Genomic DNA, 15,530 nt, shown 5'->3' on the forward strand with positions numbered 1-15,530 from the left:
ACAGCAGTGTAGGTCATTACCAGGGCATGGATGGGTTAATGCGACTTGTGTGAGATAGTAGTAGGAATGATGGACATAGTTCCGTTTTCAGTACAATACCAGGTGATATATTTGTGTTGATCCAGGTGTACACAGGGCAGGTCTACTTGACAACAGTGAAACACTGTGATTGAGGTGTGTGAATGAGCCTAAAATATCGAGGGGACATGTGGTAAGAGAAACCAGGTTAGCATTGTGTTAGTAGCTGTAGTTATGTTCCTGTGAAATGTCAATCAGCTGTAATCCAGGTTGGTGAATGTTGTTATTGCAGGAAGAATTGCTAGTGCAGAACAAAGAGTGATAGATTTAGTATTTGAAAGCAGTTAATAACTGAGTTGCTACTGGTGTCAATGTGACACAAACTGGTTTGTGATGTAGTTGTCTATTCCTGAAATCTTGAAGCTTGCTAGTGTTTTGTGTCTTGACTGGCTCTGTATCTGCTTATGTGGTAGAGCTTCTGTGTATGTAACATGATGAATATTGCATGCAGAGTTTGTGCAATCTTTCTCCTAGACACAGGATGAGAGGTGCATCAGCTGCAATTGTGAACACCATCGACTTGTATCACATTGATGGGATTCAAAGTGCTGTCAAAATAGTAGAGTCTCACATCTAAATGCTATATGTTAATATTAGCATACTGGTCTGCTGTCTAAACACTTCAGTGTTGTGGTATTCATTGGCTGACACCTTTGGAATTTATTTAAGTAACTGTATGTAATGGCAGATTGCCAGACATGTGGGAAAATACTTTGTGGGTCACACCAGTGAAATTTGTACATGACATGCTGATGCACCACAGATTTGCAGTAATAGTTGGTTTTTAGGTGAAGGGCAGTGGCTTATTACACAGGCAGATATGCTTCAGTTAAGAACCTGATGAGGTGTCACCTGCAGTCTGTATTATGAGGCTGCAGCTGGATAGCAAGGCCACTAGGAAAGTTACTTGAAACATAATGTTAAATAAACTTCCTGTAAAGGGGTAGCTTGCACACTTAATGATGAAAGATACACCTTCCTTCACACGTTTGTTTATGCTGCTCAAACAATTATGGCATCAGCTGCAGCCATGAAGATGAATAAAGATAAATATTGTGGGTCTGTGTGCAGACAGTATGTGATAGTGGCTTACAGGCACCAGAAGCTTTGTAGGCGTTAGAGAAAAATAAATATTAGGTAATGCAAGCTAATTTTAGAGCGCTAGAGTGTATTTAAGCAGTAGTCTAAGTGAAAGTATGTGAGTGAGAAAGATTTGGAACATGCAGCTATCTTGTGTAAAGTTGGTGTAAGGTTTCCAAATGTTGTGTGTGGCAGTAGGTGTGTGTTATGAAATGACATGATTGAGACAGTAGCAAGAGATGCTGTGACAGCTGAGTGTGATACTGAGGAAGAGAAGAGGCTTTTGCCTGTGCTAGGCTTAGCCTGGCTGTGATTTGTGTTGAAGGGGTGCTAGTGACATGTACTTGTGGTTTTGGTGTGCTTGCTGACTTGTTATTAGAGTGACATTTTAGATGTGCATTGGTGATGTAAGGGATAGGTTTATTGCCGGTTTTGTCATGTTCTGTTGTGAATGAAAGAAAGTGGAGGAGAACTGCGTAAATGGAGAGCATAGTTTGTGACAAGTGGGTGCAGATATGAAGCGAAACTTGTGTAGTTGGCTGATGGTATTAGCAGCTGATGTGAGGCATGAGAGAGTGAGATTGCGAAAAAAAAATGTGGAACGCTTCACGATTTTGCGTGTCATCCTTGCGCAGGGGCCATGCTAATCTTCTCTGTATCGTTCCAATTTTAGTATATGTACCGCCGAAGCGAGTACATTCGAGGAGCCCTCTGAAATTGTATATATAGTTATGGCATCGCGTCAAACATGGTTCGGCTTGGACGTAGGTTTACACAGCTCTGGCGAGGAACACAAGGCCTGCCGAGTGCTAATTTGTGAACTAATTACTGCGAGGTGTCGTTCTTAGTACGTGGCAGCTCTGTCAACTGTAGATTTGGCAGTGTTGGGTGTAAAACTTAGATCGTAGAGTCGTTTGCTCTCGCACCATCCACCCAGAGCAGCAGCAGTTTCACACAGCTGCCGCTAGGCGGCAGCAAGACGTGTTGGCAGCTATTGTCGCCATGTTTTCACATCCCGAGTTTAGTGTCTTATAGGCATACGTATGAAACACACTTCTCTAATGTGTGGGATAAATGACTCTGACTGGAGCAGGTAGCAGGTCTTCAAGACTCTCAAAACAAGCGAATATTTTGGCCAAACTGTCTTCACTGCTAACACAAATTGCATTACTCTTGCAGTGGTACTTTCTTACGATACCTATCGATTTAATTACAGAGTGCTCATATGCAATGCAACTTTTAACTCACACATCAAGTACAACACAAGAAGACACAGCCTGTGACCATGTAAATTACTGAGGAACTCCACAGAGACCAAGCATGGTTCTATTCATCCAATGGCGCCAGAAGACAATAGTGACTGCAAGAAGAGACACAGTAGCCTCACAAACCATTAAAAACAGCATTCGTATTGCACACTTTGAAACACAGCAGTGTAGGTCATTACCAGGGCATGGATGGGTTAATGCGACTTGTGTGAGATAGTAGTAGGAATGATGGACATAGTTCCGTTTTCAGTACAATACCAGGTGATATATTTGTGTTGATCCAGGTGTACACAGGGCAGGTCTACTTGACAACAGTGAAACACTGTGATTGAGGTGTGTGAATGAGCCTAAAATATCGAGGGGACATGTGGTAAGAGAAACCAGGTTAGCATTGTGTTAGTAGCTGTAGTTATGTTCCTGTGAAATGTCAATCAGCTGTAATCCAGGTTGGTGAATGTTGTTATTGCAGGAAGAATTGCTAGTGCAGAACAAAGAGTGATAGATTTAGTATTTGAAAGCAGTTAATAACTGAGTAGCTACTGGTGTCATGTGACACCAACTGGTTTGTGATGTAGTTGTCTATTCCTGAAATCTTGAAGCTTGCTAGTGTTTTGTGTCTTGACTGGCTCTGTATCTGCTTATGTGGTAGAGCTTCTGTGTATGTAACATGATGAATATTGCATGCAGAGTTTGTGCAATCTTTCTCCTAGACACAGGATGAGAGGTGCATCAGCTGCAATTGTGAACACCATCGACTTGTATCACATTGATGGGATTCAAAGTGCTGTCAAAATAGTAGAGTCTCACATCTAAATGCTATATGTTAATATTAGCATACTGGTCTGCTGTCTAAACACTTCAGTGTTGTGGTATTCATTGGCTGACACTTTTGGAATTTATTTAGGTAACTGTATGTAATGGCAGATTGCCAGACATGTGGGAAAATACTTTGTGGGTCACACCAGTGAAATTTGTACATGACATGCTGATGCACCACAGATTTGCAGTAATAGTTGGTTTTTAGGTGAAGGGCAGTGGCTTATTACACAGGCAGATATGCTTCAGTTAAGAACCTGATGAGGTGTCACCTGCAGTCTGTATTATGAGGCTGCAGCTGGATAGCAAGGCCACTAGGAAAGTTACTTGAAACAAAATGTTAAATAAACTTCCTGTAAAGGGGTAGCTTGCACACTTAATCATGAAAGATACACCTTCCTTCACATGTTTGTTTATGCTGCTCAAACAATTATGGCATCAGCTGCAGCCATGAAGATGAATAAAGATAAATATTGTGGGTCTGTGTGCAGACAGTATGTGATAGTGGCTTACAGCCACCAGAAGCTTTGTAGGCGTTAGAGAAAAATAAATATTAGGTAATGCAAGCTAATTTTAGAGCGCTAGAGTGTATTTAAGCAGTAGTCTAAGTGAAAGTATGTGAGTGAGAAAGATTTGGAACATGCAGCTATCTTGTGTAAAGTTGGTGTAAGGTTTCCAAATGTTGTGTGTGGCAGTAGGTGTGTGTTATGAAATGACATGATTGAGACAGTAGCAAGAGATGCTGTGACAGCTGAGTGTGATACTGAGGAAGAGAAGAGGCTTTTGCCTGTGCTAGGCTTAGCCTGGCTGTGATTTGTGTTGAAGGGGTGCTAGTGACATGTACTTGTGGTTTTGGTGTGCTTGCTGACTTGTTATTAGAGTGACATTTTAGATGTGCATTGGTGATGTAAGGGATAGGTTTATTGCCAGTTTTGTCATGTTCTGTTGTGAATGAAAGAAAGTGGAGGAGAACTGCGTAAATGGAGAGCATAGTTTGTGACAAGTGGGTGCAGATATGAAGCGAAACTTGTGTAGTTGGCTGATGGTATTAGCAGCTGATGTGAGGCATGAGAGAGTGAGATTGCGAAAAAAAATGTGGAACGCTTCACGATTTTGCGTGTCATCCTTGCGCAGGGGCCATGCTAATCTTCTCTGTATCGTTCCAATTTTAGTATATGTACCGCCGAAGCGAGTACATTCGAGGAGCCCTCTGAAATTGTATATATAGTTATGGCGTCGCGTCAAACATGGTTCGGCTTGGACGTAGGTTTACACAGCTCTGGCGAGGAACACAAGGCCTGCCGAGTGCTAATTTGTGAACTAATTACTGCGAGGTGTCGTTCTTAGTAAGTGGCAGCTCTGTCAACTGTAGATTTGGCAGTTTTGGGTGTAAAACTTAGATCGTAGAGTCGTTTGCTCTCGCACCATCCACCCAGAGCAGCAGCAGTTTCACACAGCTGCCGCTAGGCGGCAGCAAGACGTGTTGGCAGCTATTGTCGCCATGTTCTCACATCCCGAGTTTAGTGTCTTATAGGCATACGTATGAAACACACTTCTCTAATGTGTGGGATAAATGACTCTGACTGGAGCAGGTAGCAGGTCTTCAAGACTCTCAAAACAAGCGAATATTTTGGCCAAACTGTCTTCACTGCTAACACAAATTGCATTACTCTTGCAGTGGTACTTTCTTACGATACCTATCGATTTAATTACAGAGTGCTCATATGCAATGCAACTTTTAACTCACACATCAAGTACAACACAAGAAGACACAGCCTGTGACCATGTAAATTACTGAGGAACTCCACAGAGACCAAGCATGGTTCTATTCATCCAATGGCGCCAGAAGACAATAGTGACTGCAAGAAGAGACACAGTAGCCTCACAAACCATTAAAAACAGCATTCGTATTGCACACTTTGAAACACAGCAGTGTAGGTCATTACTAGGGCAGGGATGGGTTAATGCGACTTGTGTGAGATAGTAGTAGGAATGATGGACATAGTTCCGTTTTCAGTACAATACCAGGTGATATATTTGTGTTGATCCAGGTGTACACAGGGCAGGTCTACTTGACAACAGTGAAACACTGTGATTGAGGTGTGTGAATGAGCCTAAAATATCGAGGGGACATGTGGTAAGAGAAACCAGGTTAGCATTGTGTTAGTAGCTGTAGTTATGTTCCTGTGAAATGTCAATCAGCTGTAATCCAGGTTGGTGAATGTTGTTATTGCAGGAAGAATTGCTAGTGCAGAACAAAGAGTGATAGATTTAGTATTTGAAAGCAGTTAATAACTGAGTAGCTACTGGTGTCATGTGACACCAACTGGTTTGTGATGTAGTTGTCTATTCCTGAAATCTTGAAGCTTGCTAGTGTTTTGTGTCTTGACTGGCTCTGTATCTGCTTATGTGGTAGAGCTTCTGTGTATGTAACATGATGAATATTGCATGCAGAGTTTGTCCAATCTTTCTCCTAGACACAGGATGAGAGGTGCATCAGCTGCAATTGTGAACACCATCGACTTGTATCACATTGATGGGATTCAAAGTGCTGTCAAAATAGTAGAGTCTCACATCTAAATGCTATATGTTAATATTAGCATACTGGTCTGCTGTCTAAACACTTCAGTGTTGTGGTATTCATTGGCTGACACTTTTGGAATTTATTTAGGTAACTGTATGTAATGGCAGATTGCCAGACATGTGGGAAAATACTTTGTGGGTCACACCAGTGAAATTTGTACATGACATGCTGATGCACCACAGATTTGCAGTAATAGTTGGTTTTTAGGTGAAGGGCAGTGGCTTATTACACAGGCAGATATGCTTCAGTTAAGAACCTGATGAGGTGTCACCTGCAGTCTGTATTATGAGGCTGCAGCTGGATAGCAAGGCCACTAGGAAAGTTACTTGAAACAAAATGTTAAATAAACTTCCTGTAAAGGGGTAGCTTGCACACTTAATCATGAAAGATACACCTTCCTTCACATGTTTGTTTATGCTGCTCAAACAATTATGGCATCAGCTGCAGCCATGAAGATGAATAAAGATAAATATTGTGGGTCTGTGTGCAGACAGTATGTGATAGTGGCTTACAGCCACCAGAAGCTTTGTAGGCGTTAGAGAAAAATAAATATTAGGTAATGCAAGCTAATTTTAGAGCGCTAGAGTGTATTTAAGCAGTAGTCTAAGTGAAAGTATGTGAGTGAGAAAGATTTGGAACATGCAGCTATCTTGTGTAAAGTTGGTGTAAGGTTTCCAAATGTTGTGTGTGGCAGTAGGTGTGTGTTATGAAATGACATGATTGAGACAGTAGCAAGAGATGCTGTGACAGCTGAGTGTGATACTGAGGAAGAGAAGAGGCTTTTGCCTGTGCTAGGCTTAGCCTGGCTGTGATTTGTGTTGAAGGGGTGCTAGTGACATGTACTTGTGGTTTTGGTGTGCTTGCTGACTTGTTATTAGAGTGACATTTTAGATGTGCATTGGTGATGTAAGGGATAGGTTTATTGCCAGTTTTGTCATGTTCTGTTGTGAATGAAAGAAAGTGGAGGAGAACTGCGTAAATGGAGAGCATAGTTTGTGACAAGTGGGTGCAGATATGAAGCGAAACTTGTGTAGTTGGCTGATGGTATTAGCAGCTGATGTGAGGCATGAGAGAGTGAGATTGCGAAAAAAAAATGTGGAACGCTTCACGATTTTGCGTGTCATCCTTGCGCAGGGGCCATGCTAATCTTCTCTGTATCGTTCCAATTTTAGTATATGTACCGCCGAAGCGAGTACATTCGAGGAGCCCTCTGAAATTGTATATATACTTATGGCGTCGCGTCAAACATGGTTCGGCTTGGACGTAGGTTTACACAGCTCTGGCGAGGAACACAAGGCCTGCCGAGTGCTAATTTGTGAACTAATTACTGCGAGGTGTCGTTCTTAGTAAGTGGCAGCTCTGTCAACTGTAGATTTGGCAGTTTTGGGTGTAAAACTTAGATCGTAGAGTCGTTTGCTCTCGCACCATCCACCCAGAGCAGCAGCAGTTTCACACAGCTGCCGCTAGGCGGCAGCAAGACGTGTTGGCAGCTATTGTCGCCATGTTCTCACATCCCGAGTTTAGTGTCTTATAGGCATACGTATGAAACACACTTCTCTAATGTGTGGGATAAATGACTCTGACTGGAGCAGGTAGCAGGTCTTCAAGACTCTCAAAACAAGCGAATATTTTGGCCAAACTGTCTTCACTGCTAACACAAATTGCATTACTCTTGCAGTGGTACTTTCTTACGATACCTATCGATTTAATTACAGAGTGCTCATATGCAATGCAACTTTTAACTCACACATCAAGTACAACACAAGAAGACACAGCCTGTGACCATGTAAATTACTGAGGAACTCCACAGAGACCAAGCATGGTTCTATTCATCCAATGGCGCCAGAAGACAATAGTGACTGCAAGAAGAGACACAGTAGCCTCACAAACCATTAAAAACAGCATTCGTATTGCACACTTTGAAACACAGCAGTGTAGGTCATTACTAGGGCATGGATGGGTTAATGCGACTTGTGTGAGATAGTAGTAGGAATGATGGACATAGTTCCGTTTTCAGTACAATACCAGGTGATATATTTGTGTTGATCCAGGTGTACACAGGGCAGGTCTACTTGACAACAGTGAAACACTGTGATTGAGGTGTGTGAACGAGCCTAAAATATCGAGGGGACATGTGGTAAGAGAAACCAGGTTAGCATTGTGTTAGTAGCTGTAGTTATGTTCCTGTGAAATGTCAATCAGCTGTAATCCAGGTTGGTGAATGTTGTTATTGCAGGAAGAATTGCTAGTGCAGAACAAAGAGTGATAGATTTAGTATTTGAAAGCAGTTAATAACTGAGTTGCTACTGGTGTCAATGTGACACAAACTTTTTTGTGATGTAGTTGTCTATTCCTGAAATCTTGAAGCTTGCTAGTGTTTTGTGTCTTGACTGGCTCTGTATCTGCTTATGTGGTAGAGCTTCTGTGTATGTAACATGATGAATATTGCATGCAGAGTTTGTGCAATCTTTCTCCTAGACACAGGATGAGAGGTGCATCAGCTGCAATTGTGAACACCATCGACTTGTATCACATTGATGGGATTCAAAGTGCTGTCAAAATAGTAGAGTCTCACATCTAAATGCTATATGTTAATATTAGCATACTGGTCTGCTGTCTAAACACTTCAGTGTTGTGGTATTCATTGGCTGACACTTTTGGAATTTATTTAGGTAACTGTATGTAATGGCAGATTGCCAGACATGTGGGAAAATACTTTGTGGGTCACACCAGTGAAATTTGTACATGACATGCTGATGCACCACAGATTTGCAGTAATAGTTGGTTTTTAGGTGAAGGGCAGTGGCTTATTACACAGGCAGATATGCTTCAGTTAAGAACCTGATGAGGTGTCACCTGCAGTCTGTATTATGAGGCTGCAGCTGGATAGCAAGGCCACTAGGAAAGTTACTTGAAACATAATGTTAAATAAACTTCCTGTAAAGGGGTAGCTTGCACACTTAATGATGAAAGATACACCTTCCTTCACATGTTTGTTTATGCTGCTCAAACAATTATGGCATCAGCTGCAGCCATGAAGATGAATAAAGATAAATATTGTGGGTCTGTGTGCAGACAGTATGTGATAGTGGCTTACAGGCACCAGAAGCTTTGTAGGCGTTAGAGAAAAATAAATATTAGGTAATGCAAGCTAATTTTAGAGCGCTAGAGTGTATTTAAGCAGTAGTCTAAGTGAAAGTATGTGAGTGAGAAAGATTTGGAACATGCAGCTATCTTGTGTAAAGTTGGTGTAAGGTTTCCAAATGTTGTGTGTGGCAGTAGGTGTGTGTTATGAAATGACATGATTGAAACAGTAGCAAGAGATGCTGTGACAGCTGAGTGTGATACTGAGGAAGAGAAGAGGCTTTTGCCTGTGCTAGGCTTAGCCTGGCTGTGATTTGTGTTGAAGGGGTGCTAGTGACATGTACTTGTGGTTTTGGTGTGCTTGCTGACTTGTTATTAGAGTGACATTTTAGATGTGCATTGGTGATGTAAGGGATAGGTTTATTGCCAGTTTTGTCATGTTCTGTTGTGAATGAAAGAAAGTGGAGGAGAACTGCGTAAATGGAGAGCATAGTTTGTGACAAGTGGGTGCAGATATGAAGCGAAACTTGTGTAGTTGGCTGATGGTATTAGCAGCTGATGTGAGGCATGAGAGAGTGAGATTGCGAAAAAAAATGTGGAACGCTTCACGATTTTGCGTGTCATCCTTGCGCAGGGGCCATGCTAATCTTCTCTGTATCGTTCCAATTTTAGTATATGTACCGCCGAAGCGAGTACATTCGAGGAGCCCTCTGAAATTGTATATATAGTTATGGCGTCGCGTCAAACATGGTTCGGCTTGGACGTAGGTTTACACAGCTCTGGCGAGGAACACAAGGCCTGCCGAGTGCTAATTTGTGAACTAATTACTGCGAGGTGTCGTTCTTAGTAAGTGGCAGCTCTGTCAACTGTAGATTTGGCAGTTTTGGGTGTAAAACTTAGATCGTAGAGTCGTTTGCTCTCGCACCATCCACCCAGAGCAGCAGCAGTTTCACACAGCTGCCGCTAGGCGGCAGCAAGACGTGTTGGCAGCTATTGTCGCCATGTTCTCACATCCCGAGTTTAGTGTCTTATAGGCATACGTATGAAACACACTTCTCTAATGTGTGGGATAAATGACTCTGACTGGAGCAGGTAGCAGGTCTTCAAGACTCTCAAAACAAGCGAATATTTTGGCCAAACTGTCTTCACTGCTAACACAAATTGCATTACTCTTGCAGTGGTACTTTCTTACGATACCTATCGATTTAATTACAGAGTGCTCATATGCAATGCAACTTTTAACTCACACATCAAGTACAACACAAGAAGACACAGCCTGTGACCATGTAAATTACTGAGGAACTCCACAGAGACCAAGCATGGTTCTATTCATCCAATGGCGCCAGAAGACAATAGTGACTGCAAGAAGAGACACAGTAGCCTCACAAACCATTAAAAACAGCATTCGTATTGCACACTTTGAAACACAGCAGTGTAGGTCATTACTAGGGCATGGATGGGTTAATGCGACTTGTGTGAGATAGTAGTAGGAATGATGGACATAGTTCCGTTTTCAGTACAATACCAGGTGATATATTTGTGTTGATCCAGGTGTACACAGGGCAGGTCTACTTGACAACAGTGAAACACTGTGATTGAGGTGTGTGAATGAGCCTAAAATATCGAGGGGACATGTGGTAAGAGAAACCAGGTTAGCATTGTGTTAGTAGCTGTAGTTATGTTCCTGTGAAATGTCAATCAGCTGTAATCCAGGTTGGTGAATGTTGTTATTGCAGGAAGAATTGCTAGTGCAGAACAAAGAGTGATAGATTTAGTATTTGAAAGCAGTTAATAACTGAGTTGCTACTGGTGTCAATGTGACACAAACTGGTTTGTGATGTAGTTGTCTATTCCTGAAATCTTGAAGCTTGCTAGTGTTTTGTGTCTTGACTGGCTCTGTATCTGCTTATGTGGTAGAGCTTCTGTGTATGTAACATGATGAATATTGCATGCAGAGTTTGTCCAATCTTTCTCCTAGACACAGGATGAGAGGTGCATCAGCTGCAATTGTGAACACCATCGACTTGTATCACATTGATGGGATTCAAAGTGCTGTCAAAATAGTAGAGTCTCACATCTAAAAGCTATATGTTAATATTAGCATACTGGTCTGCTGTCTAAACACTTCAGTGTTGTGGTATTCATTGGCTGACACCTTTGGAATTTATTTAAGTAACTGTATGTAATGGCAGATTGCCAGACATGTGGGAAAATACTTTGTGGGTCACACCAGTGAAATTTGTACATGACATGCTGATGCACCACAGATTTGCAGTAATAGTTGGTTTTTAGGTGAAGGGCAGTGGCTTATTACACAGGCAGATATGCTTCAGTTAAGAACCTGATGAGGTGTCACCTGCAGTCTGTATTATGAGGCTGCAGCTGGATAGCAAGGCCACTAGGAAAGTTACTTGAAACATAATGTTAAATAAACTTCCTGTAAAGGGGTAGCTTGCACACTTAATGATGAAAGATACACCTTCCTTCACACGTTTGTTTATGCTGCTCAAACAATTATGGCATCAGCTGCAGCCATGAAGATGAATAAAGATAAATATTGTGGGTCTGTGTGCAGACAGTATGTGATAGTGGCTTACAGGCACCAGAAGCTTTGCAGGCGTTAGAGAAAAATAAATATTAGGTAATGCAAGCTAATTTTAGAGCGCTAGAGTGTATTTAAGCAGTAGTCTAAGTGAAAGTATGTGAGTGAGAAAGATTTGGAACATGCAGCTATCTTGTGTAAAGTTGGTGTAAGGTTTCCAAATGTTGTGTGTGGCAGTAGGTGTGTGTTATGAAATGACATGATTGAGACAGTAGCAAGAGATGCTGTGACAGCTGAGTGTGATACTGAGGAAGAGAAGAGGCTTTTGCCTGTGCTAGGCTTAGCCTGGCTGTGATTTGTGTTGAAGGGGTGCTAGTGACATGTACTTGTGGTTTTGGTGTGCTTGCTGACTTGTTATTAGAGTGACATTTTAGATGTGCATTGGTGATGTAAGGGATAGGTTTATTGCCAGTTTTGTCATGTTCTGTTGTGAATGAAAGAAAGTGGAGGAGAACTGCGTAAATGGAGAGCATAGTTTGTGACAAGTGGGTGCAGATATGAAGCGAAACTTGTGTAGTTGGCTGATGGTATTAGCAGCTGATGTGAGGCATGAGAGAGTGAGATTGCGAAAAAAAATGTGGAACGCTTCACGATTTTGCGTGTCATCCTTGCGCAGGGGCCATGCTAATCTTCTCTGTATCGTTCCAATTTTAGTATATGTACCGCCGAAGCGAGTACATTCGAGGAGCCCTCTGAAATTGTATATATAGTTATGGCGTCGCGTCAAACATGGTTCGGCTTGGACGTAGGTTTACACAGCTCTGGCGAGGAACACAAGGCCTGCCGAGTGCTAATTTGTGAACTAATTACTGCGAGGTGTCGTTCTTAGTAAGTGGCAGCTCTGTCAACTGTAGATTTGGCAGTTTTGGGTGTAAAACTTAGATCGTAGAGTCGTTTGCTCTCGCACCATCCACCCAGAGCAGCAGCAGTTTCACACAGCTGCCGCTAGGCGGCAGCAAGACGTGTTGGCAGCTATTGTCGCCATGTTCTCACATCCCGAGTTTAGTGTCTTATAGGCATACGTATGAAACACACTTCTCTAATGTGTGGGATAAATGACTCTGACTGGAGCAGGTAGCAGGTCTTCAAGACTCTCAAAACAAGCGAATATTTTGGCCAAACTGTCTTCACTGCTAACACAAATTGCATTACTCTTGCAGTGGTACTTTCTTACGATACCTATCGATTTAATTACAGAGTGCTCATATGCAATGCAACTTTTAACTCACACATCAAGTACAACACAAGAAGACACAGCCTGTGACCATGTAAATTACTGAGGAACTCCACAGAGATCAAGCATGGTTCTATTCATCCAATGGCGCCAGATGACAATAGTGACTGCAAGAAGAGACACAGTAGCCTCACAAACCATTAAAAACAGCATTCGTATTGCACACTTTGAAACACAGCAGTGTAGGTCATTACTAGGGCATGGATGGGTTAATGCGACTTGTGTGAGATAGTAGTAGGAATGATAGACATAGTTCCGTTTTCAGTACAATACCAGGTGATATATTTGTGTTGATCCAGGTGTACACAGGGCAGGTCTACTTGACAACAGTGAAACACTGTGATTGAGGTGTGTGAATGAGCCTAAAATATCGAGGGGACATGTGGTAAGAGAAACCAGGTTAGCATTGTGTTAGTAGCTGTAGTTATGTTCCTGTGAAATGTCAATCAGCTGTAATCCAGGTTGGTGAATGTTGTTATTGCAGGAAGAATTGCTAGTGCAGAACAAAGAGTGATAGATTTAGTATTTGAAAGCAGTTAATAACTGAGTTGCTACTGGTGTCATGTGACACAAACTGGTTTGTGATGTAGTTGTCTATTCCTGAAATCTTGAAGCTTGCTAGTGTTTTGTGTCTTGACTGGCTCTGTATCTGCTTATGTGGTAGAGCTTCTGTGTATGTAACATGATGAATATTGCATGCAGAGTTTGTGCAATCTTTCTCCTAGACACAGGATGAGAGGTGCATCAGCTGCAATTGTGAACACCATCGACTTGTATCACATTGATGGGATTCAAAGTGCTGTCAAAATAGTAGAGTCTCACAGCTAAATGCTATATGTTAATATTAGCATACTGGTCTGCTGTCTAAACACTTCAGTGTTGTGGTATTCATTGGCTGACACTTTTGGAATTTATTTAAGTAACTGTATGTAATGGCAGATTGCCAGACATGTGGGAAAATACTTTGTGGGTCACACCAGTGAAATTTGTACATGACATGCTGATGCACCACAGATTTGCAGTAATAGTTGGTTTTTAGGTGAAGGGCAGTGGCTTATTACACAGGCAGATATGCTTCAGTTAAGAACCTGATGAGGTGTCACCTGCAGTCTGTATTATGAGGCTGCAGCTGGATAGCAAGGCCACTAGGAAAGTTACTTGAAACATAATGTTACATAAACTTCCTGTAAAGGGGTAGCTTGCACACTTAATGATGAATGATACACCTTCCTTCACATGTTTGTTTATGCTGCTCAAACAATTATGGCATCAGCTGCAGCCATGAAGATGAATAAAGATAAATATTGTGGGTCTGTGTGCAGACAGTATGTGATAGTGGCTTACAGGCACCAGAAGCTTTGTAGGCGTTAGAGAAAAATAAATATTAGGTAATGCAAGCTAATTTTAGAGCGCTAGAGTGTATTTAAGCAGTAGTCTAAGTGAAAGTATGTGAGTGAGAAAGATTTGGAACATGCAGCTATCTTGTGTAAAGTTGGTGTAAGGTTTCCAAATGTTGTGTGTGGCAGTAGGTGTGTGTTATGAAATGACATGATTGAGACAGTAGCAAGAGATGCTGTGACAGCTGAGTGTGATACTGAGGAAGAGAAGAGGCTTTTGCCTGTGCTAGGCTTAGCCTGGCTGTGATTTGTGTTGAAGGGGTGCTAGTGACATGTACTTGTGGTTTTGGTGTGCTTGCTGACTTGTTATTAGAGTGACATTTTAGATGTGCATTGGTGATGTAAGGGATAGGTTTATTGCCGGTTTTGTCATGTTCTGTTGTGAATGAAAGAAAGTGGAGGAGAACTGCGTAAATGGAGAGCATAGTTTGTGACAAGTGGGTGCAGATATGAAGCGAAACTTGTGTAGTTGGCTGATGGTATTAGCAGCTGATGTGAGGCATGAGAGAGTGAGATTGCGAAAAAAAAATGTGGAACGCTTCACGATTTTGCGTGTCATCCTTGCGCAGGGGCCATGCTAATCTTCTCTGTATCGTTCCAATTTTAGTATATGTACCGCCGAAGCGAGTACATTCGAGGAGCCCTCTGAAATTGGATATATAGTTATGGCGTCGCGTCAAACATGGTTCGGCTTGGACGTAGGTTTACACAGCTCTGGCGAGGAACACAAGGCCTGCCGAGTGCTAATTTGTGAACTAATTACTGCGAGGTGTCGTTCTTAGTAAGTGGCAGCTCTGTCAACTGTAGATTTGGCAATTTTGGGTGTAAAACTTAGATCGTAGAGTCGTTTGCTCTCGCACCATCCACCCAGAGCAGCAGCAGTTTCACACAGCTGCCGCTAGGCGGCAGCAAGACGTGTTGGCAGCTATTGTCGCCATGTTCTCACATCCCGAGTTTAGTGTCTTATAGGCATACGTATGAAACACACTTCTCTAATGTGTGGGATAAATGACTCTGACTGGAGCAGGTAGCAGGTCTTCAAGACTCTCAAAACAAGCGAATATTTTGGCCAAACTGTCTTCACTGCTAACACAAATTGCATTACTCTTGCAGTGGTACTTTCTTACGATACCTATCGATTTAATTACAGAGTGCTCATATGCAATGCAACTTTTAACTCACACATCAAGTACAACACAAGAAGACACAGCCTGTGACCATGTAAATTACTGAGGAACTCCACAGAGACCAAGCATGGTTCTATTCATCCAATGGCGCCAGAAGACAATAGTGACTGCAAGAAGAGACACAGTAGCCTCACAAACCATTAAAAACAGCATTCGTATTGCACACTTTGAAACACAGCAGTGTAGGTCATTACTAGGGC

The 15,530-nt window shown here is 42.1% G+C and overlaps 6 non-coding genes across 6 annotated transcripts; all 6 read right to left on the reverse strand.

Annotated features, from left to right (window-relative positions):
• Window positions 1-1,748: 1,748 nt before the first annotated feature.
• Window positions 1,749-1,855, reverse strand: LOC126279344 (U6 spliceosomal RNA). Its single transcript, XR_007550828.1, has one exon. It is a non-coding gene; the product is annotated as a U6 spliceosomal RNA (small nuclear RNA).
• A 2,476-nt stretch (window positions 1,856-4,331) lies between these two features.
• Window positions 4,332-4,438, reverse strand: LOC126279345 (U6 spliceosomal RNA). The gene has a single exon (XR_007550829.1). It is a non-coding gene; the product is annotated as a U6 spliceosomal RNA (small nuclear RNA).
• A 2,477-nt stretch (window positions 4,439-6,915) lies between these two features.
• Window positions 6,916-7,022, reverse strand: LOC126279346 (U6 spliceosomal RNA). Its single transcript, XR_007550830.1, has one exon. It is a non-coding gene; the product is annotated as a U6 spliceosomal RNA (small nuclear RNA).
• A 2,477-nt stretch (window positions 7,023-9,499) lies between these two features.
• LOC126279347 (U6 spliceosomal RNA) lies at window positions 9,500-9,606 on the reverse strand. Its single transcript, XR_007550831.1, has one exon. It is a non-coding gene; the product is annotated as a U6 spliceosomal RNA (small nuclear RNA).
• A 2,477-nt stretch (window positions 9,607-12,083) lies between these two features.
• LOC126279348 (U6 spliceosomal RNA) lies at window positions 12,084-12,190 on the reverse strand. The gene has a single exon (XR_007550832.1). It is a non-coding gene; the product is annotated as a U6 spliceosomal RNA (small nuclear RNA).
• A 2,477-nt stretch (window positions 12,191-14,667) lies between these two features.
• LOC126279349 (U6 spliceosomal RNA) lies at window positions 14,668-14,774 on the reverse strand. Its single transcript, XR_007550833.1, has one exon. It is a non-coding gene; the product is annotated as a U6 spliceosomal RNA (small nuclear RNA).
• Window positions 14,775-15,530: the final 756 nt, after the last annotated feature.

The sequence above is a fragment of the Schistocerca gregaria genome, chromosome 6 (genome assembly GCF_023897955.1).
Source record: "Schistocerca gregaria isolate iqSchGreg1 chromosome 6, iqSchGreg1.2, whole genome shotgun sequence".
NCBI classification, from domain to species: domain Eukaryota; kingdom Metazoa; phylum Arthropoda; class Insecta; order Orthoptera; family Acrididae; genus Schistocerca; species Schistocerca gregaria.